This window comes from Corvus cornix, chromosome 1, assembly GCF_000738735.6.
Source record: "Corvus cornix cornix isolate S_Up_H32 chromosome 1, ASM73873v5, whole genome shotgun sequence".
NCBI classification, from domain to species: Eukaryota; Metazoa; Chordata; class Aves; order Passeriformes; family Corvidae; genus Corvus; species Corvus cornix.
In genome coordinates this window covers 54,110,125-54,122,888 of record NC_046332.1, presented here as the reverse complement: position 1 = coordinate 54,122,888, position 12,764 = coordinate 54,110,125, and the positions used below count along the sequence as shown (strand labels likewise).

General features: G+C 42.6%; 2 long non-coding RNA genes across 40 annotated transcripts in view; one reads left to right on the top strand and one right to left on the bottom strand.

The window, feature by feature from the left end:
* Positions 1-12,764, bottom strand: part of LOC109144712 — a 109,644-nt gene that overhangs the window by 50,815 nt on the left and 46,065 nt on the right. The window contains exon 3 of the long non-coding RNA XR_005603912.1: positions 2,558-2,648. This is a non-coding gene — a long non-coding RNA (uncharacterized LOC109144712). The remainder of the gene's footprint in view (positions 1-2,557; positions 2,649-12,764) is intronic.
* LOC104689955 overlaps positions 8,257-12,764 on the top strand; it is a 90,436-nt gene continuing 85,928 nt past the window's right edge. For 6 of the 39 annotated variants that reach the window (XR_005603906.1, XR_005603904.1, XR_005603905.1 and 3 more), the window contains exon 1: positions 9,768-9,992. This is a non-coding gene — a long non-coding RNA (uncharacterized LOC104689955). The other 33 variants (XR_005603888.1, XR_005603889.1, XR_005603887.1 and 30 more) reach the window with 20 other exon arrangements.

The following is a 12,764-nucleotide window of genomic DNA, read 5'->3' as shown; positions in this document are numbered from 1 at the left end:
GTGGCCATGCAAAGTTCCACATCTGAAGCACTTCAGTAAAGAAGTCTGCACATTTTTGTCTTTTCAACCTCATTACAAATAGATATTGCAAAACAGTTTATGAAGTCAAGCACACAGTTTGCAATAGCCACACCAGCAATTTTTAAGGGGCAAGCACTGCAGGCCCTTAATTCAGGCTGAACTTCCAACAAAATCAATGGTTGTTTTGCTAAATAAGATCTACAATAGGAGAGGCTAAGAGTAGGAAAATAAAACGAACACACCCCACCAGCTTTCTTGAAAGTTTCACCTACTCTTTGGATCAAGAAACAGTCATATTGACTACCAAGTACAAAACAGCTCTAGAAAAAAAAATTTTAAAATTAATATGGGCCAAAATTCAGCACAAAAATGTTCTAGAGCAAATCAACACCATAAGTGGACTCTAATCATAACTGACAACTGCAGCACTCTTAAAAGATATTAGAGCTTGTAATTGGGTAAGACTCAATTACTACATTACTGCAAAACTCTTTGCACTTTCTAAAAAAGCATTTAGACCTGTCCTAAAGTTCTAAATACTTAAATATATACTAAATTTGTAAAAGGAAATAAAGTGTGCATCTAATGACAATATGATTCTGCAAATCCTTATTCATGGTAGTGAGTCATTAGAACTACTTGTGTACATTAAAGTTTGCAGGATTAGGCCCTAAATCCCTTTGATTTACAGTTATGAACCAGAAACCACCTTTTTTGCTGAATAAGAATCTATGAGAAATACTCTGAACCTGTGTCAGACCAAGGAACACTCCATCAAACTTTCACCTTTTAAATATCTCACAAGGGAGCCTTAGATACCTTTGCCTTGCAATATAATCCTGATTTTCATTAACAAGAATGTAACTGCTTTTGTACAGGAAAAAAAAAAGAACAAACTCAAACTATTCAGTGAAATCCTGAAATCCTTATTTTCCTATGAAAGCTAGTAGCAAAAAGAAAAAAAAGGAAAAAAAAAAAAAAAAGGGAAAAAAAAGAAAAAACAGAAATGCAGAACATCCAAACCAGTCTCTGGACAGACCGAAATATTTATTTATTTGGGAGCATATTAGGCATGCTACCCAAACACGATTAAGCATTAGTAGAAGTACTTTCACTGTGTGTTTAATCACATAAAGAAAGGATTAAAACTGAAAGAATTACCTACTCACTAATCACAAACTTCAAAGCTTATACAAAGTTAAGGTTTACTTCCTATACTTTCTGTATTCAAAGTTTTCTTACTCAACTGATAATTTTCTCTAGGAGGCCTTAACTACCCTAAAATCATAGTACTGTATGAAAAATATATTCAGAACCCATCTGCCTCAAATACTTCTATAACAGGAGGTGTATTACTGGTAAATTCCAGTAATTCTTCAGTTCTACTAGCCATTAGTTACAACAATGAGGAAATATGAAATTTACACCTCACTGGACTTGCTTGGTAGAAATTAGGAGTTACTGGGATAAACTGAAATTTTGGGTTTTCAAAACTTCTCTGATTTTATGGTACAATTACTTCCTACAAAAAAATGTGCTTTTGAAGACAGACAGATTTGATTAAGGATAAAAACTGAATTCCAGCTGAAAGTTGGAATTGCTAAAGTCACAACATGTTCATAAAATTTGTTGTACTGTAATATATACTGCTGAAGATAAAGTCTTACAGATTTTACTACTCCATTTAGTATTTCAATAAATTTACTCAATCCAAGACCAGTTACTATTTTAATTTCAAGTGTCTGTGTAAATGGTTAGTTAAGACTATTCGTATATGAGTAGATAGGTTATGATTACTCTGAATGGATTTCTCAGTTTCAGCCAAATGAGTACTTTTAGTGCAAAGCAGGACTTGCAATATGAGTGTAGCATAATCCACATTAATTCCTCTTAAATGTTCAGTGTTTTACTACAAAATATCTATTTACCAACAAATACAGTAAATAAATAAAATTTCTGACTATTTTGGTACAGGTGGAAGGCTCTGAAGACCTGTTTTTTTCTGTTTTCTGCTTCTTTGCTTGTCAGGTAGCTAGCTTATTAATGCCTTTAAAACCAAATTTTACACACTACATGGAAATGCACTCAGCTAGCTCTCTATTCTATTCTTTAACACACCCTGCCAGCAAAAAAATAAAGTTATTGAAAAATAATTTTTTTTATATCATCCATACTTTCTTTTTGGATTAGCAACATTTCAGTTGGACTAATTCCCAAGACAGGAATATGAGAACAATACTATATGGAGAATTTATATCACTCAAATGAATCAAGGCTGTTGCAAACTCAGCTTTTTTATATATATTTTTGGCCACTTCATTTTCTTCTGAGCACAGCTTGTGTGAATACTTTTACTTAAGTGTTTTATAATTTTACAGGGGGAGTGTAAAGAAAAATTACTTTAACAAATAATAAATTCTTGAACAATCCCATCAGAACTGGCTTATTTTGAATGATCTGAATAAGTTATACTACTGTGTACATTTTAAAAAATAAAGAACATATGTAATAAGAGAAATGTTAATATAATATATACCATGCTCATGCTCCATCAACCTTCCAGAGAGTTTTTCAATCACAGGAGTAAGCCGTTCTCCAAAATCAGCTCTCTATTGAAAGGTCAAAACCTGCAATAAAAATGTCATGTATTATAACATATTTCCAACACCCACAGTTTCATGGTTGATCCCCAAACATAGATGTAGGTCATCAGCTTGACCCTCGCATTGTCTATGTTACAGGAAATCCTAATTTTAAAAATACTTTTTTTTTTAAGCCAAACTGACTTGATTAGGAACACCTGTGATATGCCTCTTTATTATCAGAAGCCTCCTGAAACAAATCAGATTAGCATGTTTCTGCTTTCATTCTTCCCGCAGCATTTTAAGATGAAAGGAAGAGGAAGGAAAAGGGGGAAAAAAAAAAAAAAAAAAAAAAAAAGGAGCAAGGGGTGTTGTTCTCCCTTCCTACCCACTACCAATCCCTCCCTTCTCCACCCACCCTCAAACAAGCAAACAGGTAAGATTTTTAGTAAGTAAACTACTTAATGGATGTGTGATTACTACTGCCATATTTCCATATTTCCTAAAATATGCTATTGACTGTTAAGTATTTAAATTCTAGTGTTTCACTTTAAGGAGTTTTAAATTTTTTTGCTCTTCAAGGCAGTACCATTATTGCCTTTATTAAAATCTAGCCTACAAATATTAGCTACTTTAAAACATATGATGGAAAACTAAAGTCATATAATACATTCTGAGAGATAAAACAAAATTTTAAAACTTAAAAGGGGGGGGGGTGGAAAGGCAGCCCTGATCAGGTAAGAACAAAGTATAACTTGACAGACGCAGTAACTATAGTCAAATAGCTACTGGAGGAAATATTGCATTCACACAGCCAAAATCTTAAATCTACTTTGACTTTATTTGAACTTTTTCACTGTAGACACTATAAGAAGACACATCCTATGCCTAATAAATGAGTAGCTGATGCCTAGATCAGGTCACCTGCTTACAAATACTTCCATAAATTTGTTCTTTATTCTTTAAGAGTATTTGAGAAAATACTACAACCCCCTCACAGCTATGGAATTATAATAAGCACCCTGCTTTAACAAGAAAAAGGAGTTTGTATGTTCGTGTATTCCACACATCATCTATTTCACCTTTTAAAAAAAAGTTTTTGTTCTTAAACCAAACCCACAAAAAGTTTGGTCCCCCTCTGTGCTTATATTAACATACTTGAAGATTATATTGAAACTGGACTTACATAAAGCTATTTTAAATGAAAATACATGCCTAAGTCCTATTCGATGTGTAATTATCTTTTTCTCAGACCAAATCTTCAAGTGAATTTCAGTTCATGCTAAATAAAATAATTAGTTGTAACCAGATTCAATGTTGAAAAGTTTATTAATAAACTATTTACTCCAAATACACTCACTGCAGTGTCTGAAAACAAACTAAATAGTCACGGAGCAGGGGGGTCCTATTTCTAACAGTGGTTTCCTTTAGACATTAATAACGATCACTGAAAGTCACTCCTATCTTTCAGTTTTGAGCAATATAACAATATCGCCTTCAGGTTTAGAAGACATCTGGGGAAACCTTTAACAAAATAAAAGCTAAATGTACATAATTTACATTTTCTACTGTTGTGTGCATATGGTAATAAATGTGTGTGTGTGAGGTCATCCTTATACACTAGCAACTGTTCATTGTCGAGCTATGGAAAAGTGCTTAGAATTAGAATAAAAGTTCAAAAATTTAGTATTCTCTGTAAAGAGACCATTTTTTTGTTTTTAATAATACACTAAAAATATTATTATATGCAAATATTAGAGTAAAAAATTGATCCACATTAAGTGCTAGCTGGACTAGAGCTCAAGTTGTGCTACCCTCCTCTAACACTCAGACAAATCTTCTGAAGTTCTCACACAGCATTCAAAGCTAAGATCAGAACTATTCCTCAATTGTGGTAATATCAAATGTATCCCAAAGTTCTGTTATTAGAATGAGTGTTTTAAAAACTTACAGGAAAGGGTTAAAAAAATAATCAGTACAGACATTGCCTTACACACTTATGGGCAGAAATTTTCATACCTAGCTTGCTCTGAAAATTTCTGAAATTGCCCAGTATCCACAATGAAGACATTTTTCAATAAAGAGATTCCTTTTGAAATCCAACTTATGTATTAATATATCAGTAACCTAAAAATTCGACACACCTCCTGCCAATAATGCACAAAAAAAAAAAAAAATTGCAAAGCAACATTTTCACTGACTAAAAGAGGTTACTGGAAATCTGTGGCTACACCTCTCTACTCTGTCTGATGTTCCCTTTCTATTTGAGGGGCATATCACCTTTTTTTTCTATCTTTAAAATACATTACTACTTCTATTAAACAAATAGATGGGTGTGGGAAGAGTCACAGGGGACTAAGTACAAAAATAATTTGGGCAGCCTGTTCAAACAAAATTTTCCAAGTATTACTGATAATAGAAAACAATTTTTTGAGATCAGGTTCCAGTGTTAGATATTAAGTGTTTAGCACTTATAATGATAAATAAGTGAAAAAAAATCAGTGGAGAACACTTACGGGTGTAGATGAAGTTATTTTTAGTTCTAAAAACTTTCTGATAAAAATATCTTTGTTTCTACACAAAAAGCTTACAATTTCATTCCCTAGTTCTTTCACAGACAGTCAAAACTAGTCCAAGATGCACTCTACCCTTGACAGTTTGTAATGAATGTGAATTACTCAAATAACTTGCTATGGGCCTTTGGGTGTGGGTGGATGACTACATTTACGAGGCAGAATACCTGCAGCATATTCGTAGAATACAGTGATAAGCTTCTTGATTCTCCCTTACATATTCAGTAGTCAATTGCTCCCCAGTGCAAATAACAGAACCCAGTAAGGTCCTATAAAAGAAATACTAACTGATACGTGGCTACTTTTCCTGTAAAGAAAGCTCATGTGCTTTTACATGTGTAAAAGTGTATCAGAAAAGTAGTGATACACCTGTTAGGATGGTTTTTGACACTCAAGATGGATAAGATGTGCACCTTCACACAGTGTTCACAGGCAGGGTATACAGAACCAGGTAGTTTGTATGCAGTTCCAGTTGTACTTCACTGCAGAATTTGACTTATTAGTCATAAACATAATTAAGGAATTAAAGACTCCAATTTATTTTTCCTTCCATGATATTACATTTTGGATGGAATAGTAATAGGTTCAGAATTCCAGACATTAAGGATGAAAAAAAACCAAACAACAAACTAAACAGAAAAAGAACCCCATGATACCTTGGTATCGTATATGTAGCCTGCCTTTAAAATGTTACTACAATAAGCTTCCTATGAAGTACTAGCCTAGCACACAAAAAAGTCACACAGATACACAGTCACACTTTCAAATTACTGTTATTTCTGAAAATTAGAAATTCTCAAGAGTTACTTCAAGCTTCAGTAGATACATATCTATAAAATGAGAGGGTACCTCTTGGAAACTTTCAGTATAACTTTAGAGCAGAAAAAGAAAAAAAACAAGCCCCAACCAACTGAAGCTTATTTGGATGTTTTTCCTAAGAATCAAGATAAAGGATTAGCCTGAAAAGAAACAAAGGAAAAAAAAAAATACACACACTATGCTACATTTGATACCTAAGCAAGGTTTAATTAAGCGTAGAACTTCAGCTTTCACTTATTGATATAATATAAATATATACATTTACATATTTAAGTTCAATTGATATTTCCTCCAAATGTAACTTTTCCAGGGCCAAGTAATCCCAGTTAATGTTTGACATTTTAACTGAGGTAAAAAATGCAAGCAGCTCTACTAGGGTCTATTTAAGCTACATGATTTTTTCCCCCTAACTATCTCAAAATAAGGAGTACATCAAATATAAGAACGGAAAACTCACTTAGAAGACACTATATATTCATATCAGATTGCTTACTGCTTTCATTTTAGCCACACCCACCTTTATGTAATTGTAAAATATGAGAACAGTGCAGCTGAGAAATAAAAAAGCTTAAAAGAGCAGTTGTTTCATGTAGTCAAATACGTGCTAAGCACGGATTTTAATTAAAATGAAAAATAGGTATAAATTGCATGCTATTGAACATGACTATCGAATAGTGGGGGAAAACGCACACGCACCTGCACAATACTGAATTATAGGGGTTTTTTTGTAAATTAGCTATGAGTCAGGACAGTTATTTCATTGAAAGTGAAAGTCAGTATTTGTGAGTGCACTTCCACAGCTGAGCAGTGTAAATCTCTTCAAATCCTGATATTTCAAAGTATACACAGCTACAGTGAAACAGCTTTGTGCCCATTCCCATACTGACTGTTAAAACCGTTTCTGAAAACACTCTGAAAGTAATGATGCAGAGCTAAAGAAATGAGTGCTAAATCTCAATAGGATCTTACTAGTATCTCAATTTCAGGGATTAAGCTGAATTCTCTATCAGGGCACAAAAGTATGAATTGCAGAGACAAACCAAGCAGCTATTCCCAGGAAAAAATAACTGAAAATGTGTAATTTATGTACTGGATTAAAAGAATCCAGGGAAACTAAGGATTCGAGACAGAAAAATCTCCTTGAACTGCTGGATTTCTGCATTACACAGAAAATACCTTGAACCACAATCCAGTTGCTATGCTGGAAACGCTAAGTTTTGCATTTCACTTTAAGACTACACGCTCTCAGCCATGTACACAGAAATCTTTTGTACAGCACTTCTGCACCCCAACTCTTCTCTACGTCCCTCCTACGTCCCTCGGTTAACTCGTTATTTTCGGTGGCCGGGGTGCTAAGCGCAAGGCGGCCGCTTCTGGCTTTGAACGCCGCGGAGGGATGCGCGGGGGGGTAGCGGGGGGACGGGGGGGGGCAGTGTGGGGGGAGGAAGAGGAGCGGGGAAAGGCTGTGACCCGGTCCAACCTCCCAGCCCCAGCCTCGCGTCCCCGCAGGCAACCAGGGGGGGCAGCAGCCGGTCCAGCCTCCGCTGAACGGGAGCCTTAACAGGGGGCCCGATGCTGCATTCGCTGCGCATCCTGCGCGCCCGCCAGCTCGACGGCAGCCCCGGGCGCCCGCCGCTCACACGGCATCGGGGAAAATATCCATACGCTTTCCTGCCTCCGGAAAAAAAAATTAAAAATAATAATGAATAATAATAAAAAAAGGTCGGGCTGCCGAAAGTGAAGAGGGAAGTAAGAAGAGGAATAAAAAGTAACGCTTAGAAATTGTGGCTGGGAAGGAGCCCTCTGGCCTGGCAGCGCCTGAGCTCCCTCCCTGCCCCGCCGCACGGTGCTGTCCCCGCCGGCGCTCCCGCCACAAAAAAGATGCCTTGTGAGCTTGTGTGCGCGCAACTCCGAAACGCGAGCGCCCACGCCAGAGCCGGCCCCGAGGGGGTTAAACGGCGTCGTGGAGAAAAAGGCACCGTGTCACATATTATGTGTGCATGTGTGTGTGTGTGCGGCGGGGGAATCGCCCAGCGCTCAGGCTGCGAGAGAGATCGCAGCGCCTATCACAATAAGCACGATCGCATTCATACAGCTACGAGAGACCGAGTGCTGCTGGCCACCGAGAAATGACATAGAAACAACCACCAAAAAATAGCTAAGCCAATGACAAATAGCGACCCGGGTGACAGAGACAGAGAATTTTGTAGGCGGAGAAGAGGAGGTGAATGGCCAGCTCAGATCACAGTATTAGGCTGGGCTATCTATGGGGAGGGTATTTACTCGGTTTTGGGGTGTGTGGGAGGAGAGGAAAGACACCTACAAATAGCTGGCATGATTCAAATGGTCTCGGATTATGTTTCCCCCCCTCTAGTCCAGGAAGGAAACTCGCGTTTTAACGCTACGAGGGGGAAAAAATAGCTCTGTGCAATAGGGGATGAAGAGCACTTTGGTCATTCGTTAATACCCAAAGGGACAGAGATGATAAATGTGACAGCATGTGGCAGCACGACCGTCACCCGGGTTCCTGCAAAAGGCGGCTCCGTATCGCGACACGGGAAATCAAGCGATTGAGTGGGAGGTGGAGAAAGCGCTTAAACGGAGAAGTTAATCTGCTAATATGGAGAGGAAACAAACGGAGAAAAAAAACCCCGAAGGTTATCCTCTATATTTTTTGGGGGGTGGGAGGGTGCGGGGGGACAAGAGAAAGGGAAGAGAAAGAGAGAAGGGGCATTAATCCCGTTTACGAAAACACGGGGAGAGAGGAAGGAGGAGGCGGGGGGTGGGGGGGTTGGGGGCGGCGGGCGAGAAAGGGAGATGTGCATGTAAGTGTGGAAGTCATCCTGGCTGCTGCTGCAGAGCCGGGAAGCAGGAACCTCGGTGTCCCGGACGCTGCCCCGAAATTTCCACGGCGGAGGGGGGGGAAAGGCGGGAGGGAGGGATCCGCTGGCCCGGGGTGGGGGGGGGGGTGGTAGGGAGCGGAGATGAGGGAAGCCTGTCCTGTCATGTCCCGGGAGTGCGGGGCACCGGGACCCTCTGGAGCTCCGGCTGTCCCGCGGCTCCCGCCCGCCCCCGCGCCGCTCTCCCCGGGCCGGGTGTAAGGGCCGCTCCCGGGATCCCCGCCTGGGCGCGGTGGCGCCCCGAGGGAGCAAGCGGGGTTACCTGACGGAGGAGACGACCGCTCCCGCCCGCTGAAGCTGAGAGAAGCGAGTGACAGATCCGCGCAGGACCTGCGATCGGCTCCCGGAGCCTCCCGTCCGCTGCCCACCGGGCTCCTGAGGTGACTTTTCCCGGCGGCGGGGTGCAGGTTGCCCCCGTTTTCCAAAGACGCTCTTCCCCTGCCCGCCCGCCCAGCTCCTTCTGCCCCAGCCGCGCCCGCTCCCTCCGGATCTTACCGCCTGTGCCGGCGGCGGCGGCAGCGGCGGCACCCGCTCCGAAGCGCGACGGTGAGGGTGGAAGCAGGGTAGCGGAGAGGAAGAGAGGTGAGTTTCGCGGAGCGGGAGGGCGGGCGGCCCCCGCGCCTCCCCCGCGGCGGCGGCAGCAGCGATGCGATCGGGCATCACTCGAAAATGGCGCCGAAAGAGCGGAGGGCTCTTCATTCAAATTCGTTAGCGCCAGCCCCGCCGCCCCGGGGCATGCCGGGAACGGGGGGGGGCGCGCGGGGGCTGAGGCGGCAGCGCCGCACGGACACGGCGCTCGCTGTCAATGCCGCCCCTCCCCCCCCCCGCTCCCGCCGCCCGCGCGCGCGCTCCACGCCCTCCCCTGTCAGCGCGCGCTCCCGACCCAACCGCCGCTAATGGGGAAAGGGGGGGTTGGGGGGGAAGAGAGGGAAGGAGGGAGTGAGAGAGAGAGAGGGAGAGAAATGTCACCCGGAGCCCGGGCCCGCGGGGGAGAGGTGGCGCGTTAGAGATGTGTGTGGGAGAGAGGGAGCAAGAGAGAGAGAGGGAGAAAGAGAGCGGGGGAGCGAGACCTCCGCTGGCCCCGCGAACTTGTCAAGGTAAAGGCGCCGGTGGAAGGGAGGGGGGTGGATAGGGGGGCACGATAGCGGATTTTGGGAAGGTAGGGAAAGGAAGCCCGGCTGGGGGAGGGGGATGTGCGCCAAGAGGACCTGAGGAAAATATGAACAGCGCCTCCACCCGACCCCCCCCCCCCCCCCGCGCCTCCAAGGACCCCTGCGGCTCCCGCTGCGCTCAGGTTGCAGCCTGACCCCCCTTGTCCCCCCCATAGCCGCGCACCCCGCCGCAGCCAGAGGGGGGGTCGGAGCGCTCGGCGCTTGCCCGCAGCGCGCGGGCCTGATCCCGATCCCGCCTGGTAGCCGCCGCTCCCCATCCCCCTCCTGCCGCCGCACCGGCTCCGGGCGGCAGCGCCCCGGGGGCGCCCCCCTGGCCGCCCCCCGGCCGGGCTCGCGAGCAGCTCCCGAGCGGTGGAGCGGAGCTGTGTGGGCTCATCTCGGGGCACAGCGGGCCCGGAATGCACTACACTGGTCATTGCAAAGAAAAAAAAACCAAAAAAACAAAAAACCCCAAACCAACAAAAAAAAAAAAACCACACGAAAAAAAAGAAAAAAGGCAAAAAGCCCACTCGGAGGAACTTGACGGAGCGAGGTTCAACTCGGGCAGCGCTCCCGCCTCGGCTGCGCGCAAAGCGCTCGGAGAGAACGCGAACTTTCATTTTCACGCCGCATCCTACCCTCCGCCCCAAGCTGTGATCGTAAGGTACCTGATGGCCGGGTTAGTGCTCCCACCCGCGTTTCAGTGATGGGGAAGCCGAGATGGAGGTTGGCGAGCTGCCGAAAGCCGCGCGGGGAAGGCAGGCTGCGGTGCCGCCCGAGCCTCTCGCTGTCTGCACTTGACTTGTGCCTGCTGAAGGGTCCTTCCCTGGGAGCTCCGCGGACCCTGCCTCGGCTGGGAGACCCAGCGCATCCCTGCCAGCCGCTCCTCGGACTTTCTAGCTTCAGTGTTTGGGTTTTTTTTCCTAATCTGATGCGCTTTTTAGAAATGAAAAGGAAAGCAGAGGCCTCAGACCTGCAAACTGTTGTTCCCATGACTTTGGGGAAGGTTTTTCAAAAGTACATAATGAGAGTCCGGGAGCTCTGTTCCCACTGACTTTCAAAATCTTCACGTCTGTGAGCAAGTCCTCTTGAACTCGCTTGGACTGCTGGCAGACGAGCGCTAGCAGGCTCAGGGCCTAATGCTTTTCATGATTCCACTGCTCCCTGCTAGAGCTGCACTGATAAAATATAAGCGGAACAAGTTTTGAAAGGGAGAGGTAATTTCTATTTCTCTCGCTCTCCTTTTTTTTTTCTTTCTTTTTTTTTTTTTAAACCAACTGCCCCAGTTCAAAACACCAAGCTTTTGGGCTCAAAAAGCTTAGACCATCATGGCTACGAAAAGTAATGCTGCTCAGAAAGTATGTAATTCTGGAGCTCCTTAGGAAAAAAGTAGTGCAAGGCAATAAGTAAGTAATCACATAGCTAATATTATGCATTTATGTTATTATATTTTCCTCTGAATTGAAGTTTGGTACTACTAAAGAAACTAATTTCTAGTTTTTTTATACCAGGTTCTCAGTGAAAATGAGCCGGATGACAAAACTTCAGATCATAAAGCCATTCTGTTAAAAAGGAGGAAATATAAATGATTTGCGCTATATTTTTTGCTCTTCTTTTATTAAAATTAGTCTGAGCAAAATTTTCAGTAAGTGTGCCTTTCAACTGAAAAGAATGATAGCACATGTTTTCTAATTTTTTTTCCTGAAGGCTATGTGCCTGTGAAAAGAAAACTTTGGAGTAGAAATAGCAGTGAAAACAGTAAAGAAAAATATAAAATTATAATATTGCTGATACCACTTCTCTGTACTTAGATTATGTATAGTTTTTCCCTAAAATACTTCTAGTTATTATTTTTCACCCATTTTTCCAACCCTAATGTAAAAATAAGATATAGAAGATAGTATGTCAATATTCTGTGATGCACTGTTTCTATGATCCATGGTATTCTCTAATATGAATAGGACACTCTTGTCCTTGCAGTTAACATTCCTAAGATTTCATTAAGATTTTTAATGAAAGTAAAATCTTTACATCCCCTAATATCTAGTACTTGCTCTCAGGTTCCATTCTTAATACATATAGGCCCCAGTTCTGCACAGACTGAAATGTATGTTATTATGTGTAAGCACACTGAGTAGTTCTCTTCATTATTTTGCTCTTGTGTTTCAGACTTACAAAGCTAATAGTGACATTACACAATCATTATTCTCAGAATTACTTAGGACTGCATAAAGCTTAAACCTAATATAATAGTCTTAGTTCACACCTTCTAACCATATCTCTTAACTTAAATAATGCACAATTATAATAATTTGTGGACCAGAATGGGTACATATTTAACTGCGAATTAGAACAAGCGAGAAAGGCAACTGCTGTAGTGTAAAAACCCATATAAGAGGAGATGGCTATTGCATTCTTTAGCTGTAGCATCTGGGAGAGGATGATCAGTTTGTTTCCCCAGTGACTAACCAAGCCAAAAAGTCACAGCAGGAGCACAGCTGAGGACAGAAGGAAAAGAAAGGGATTTTGAGCCTCCCCAAAAATGATGTCAATTCTTTAGATCAGATTTCCATTCCAAACAACTTGGACTCATCAGAGTGGTATAGGTCTAATCTGCTGTGGTAGTAGGTATGAGGTTAAGCTGCAGTTTCTATAATGGAATCCTTTCTTCATGCAGTTCTCATTACAGCACTATCTGAACACCTCCTCATAGTGCCT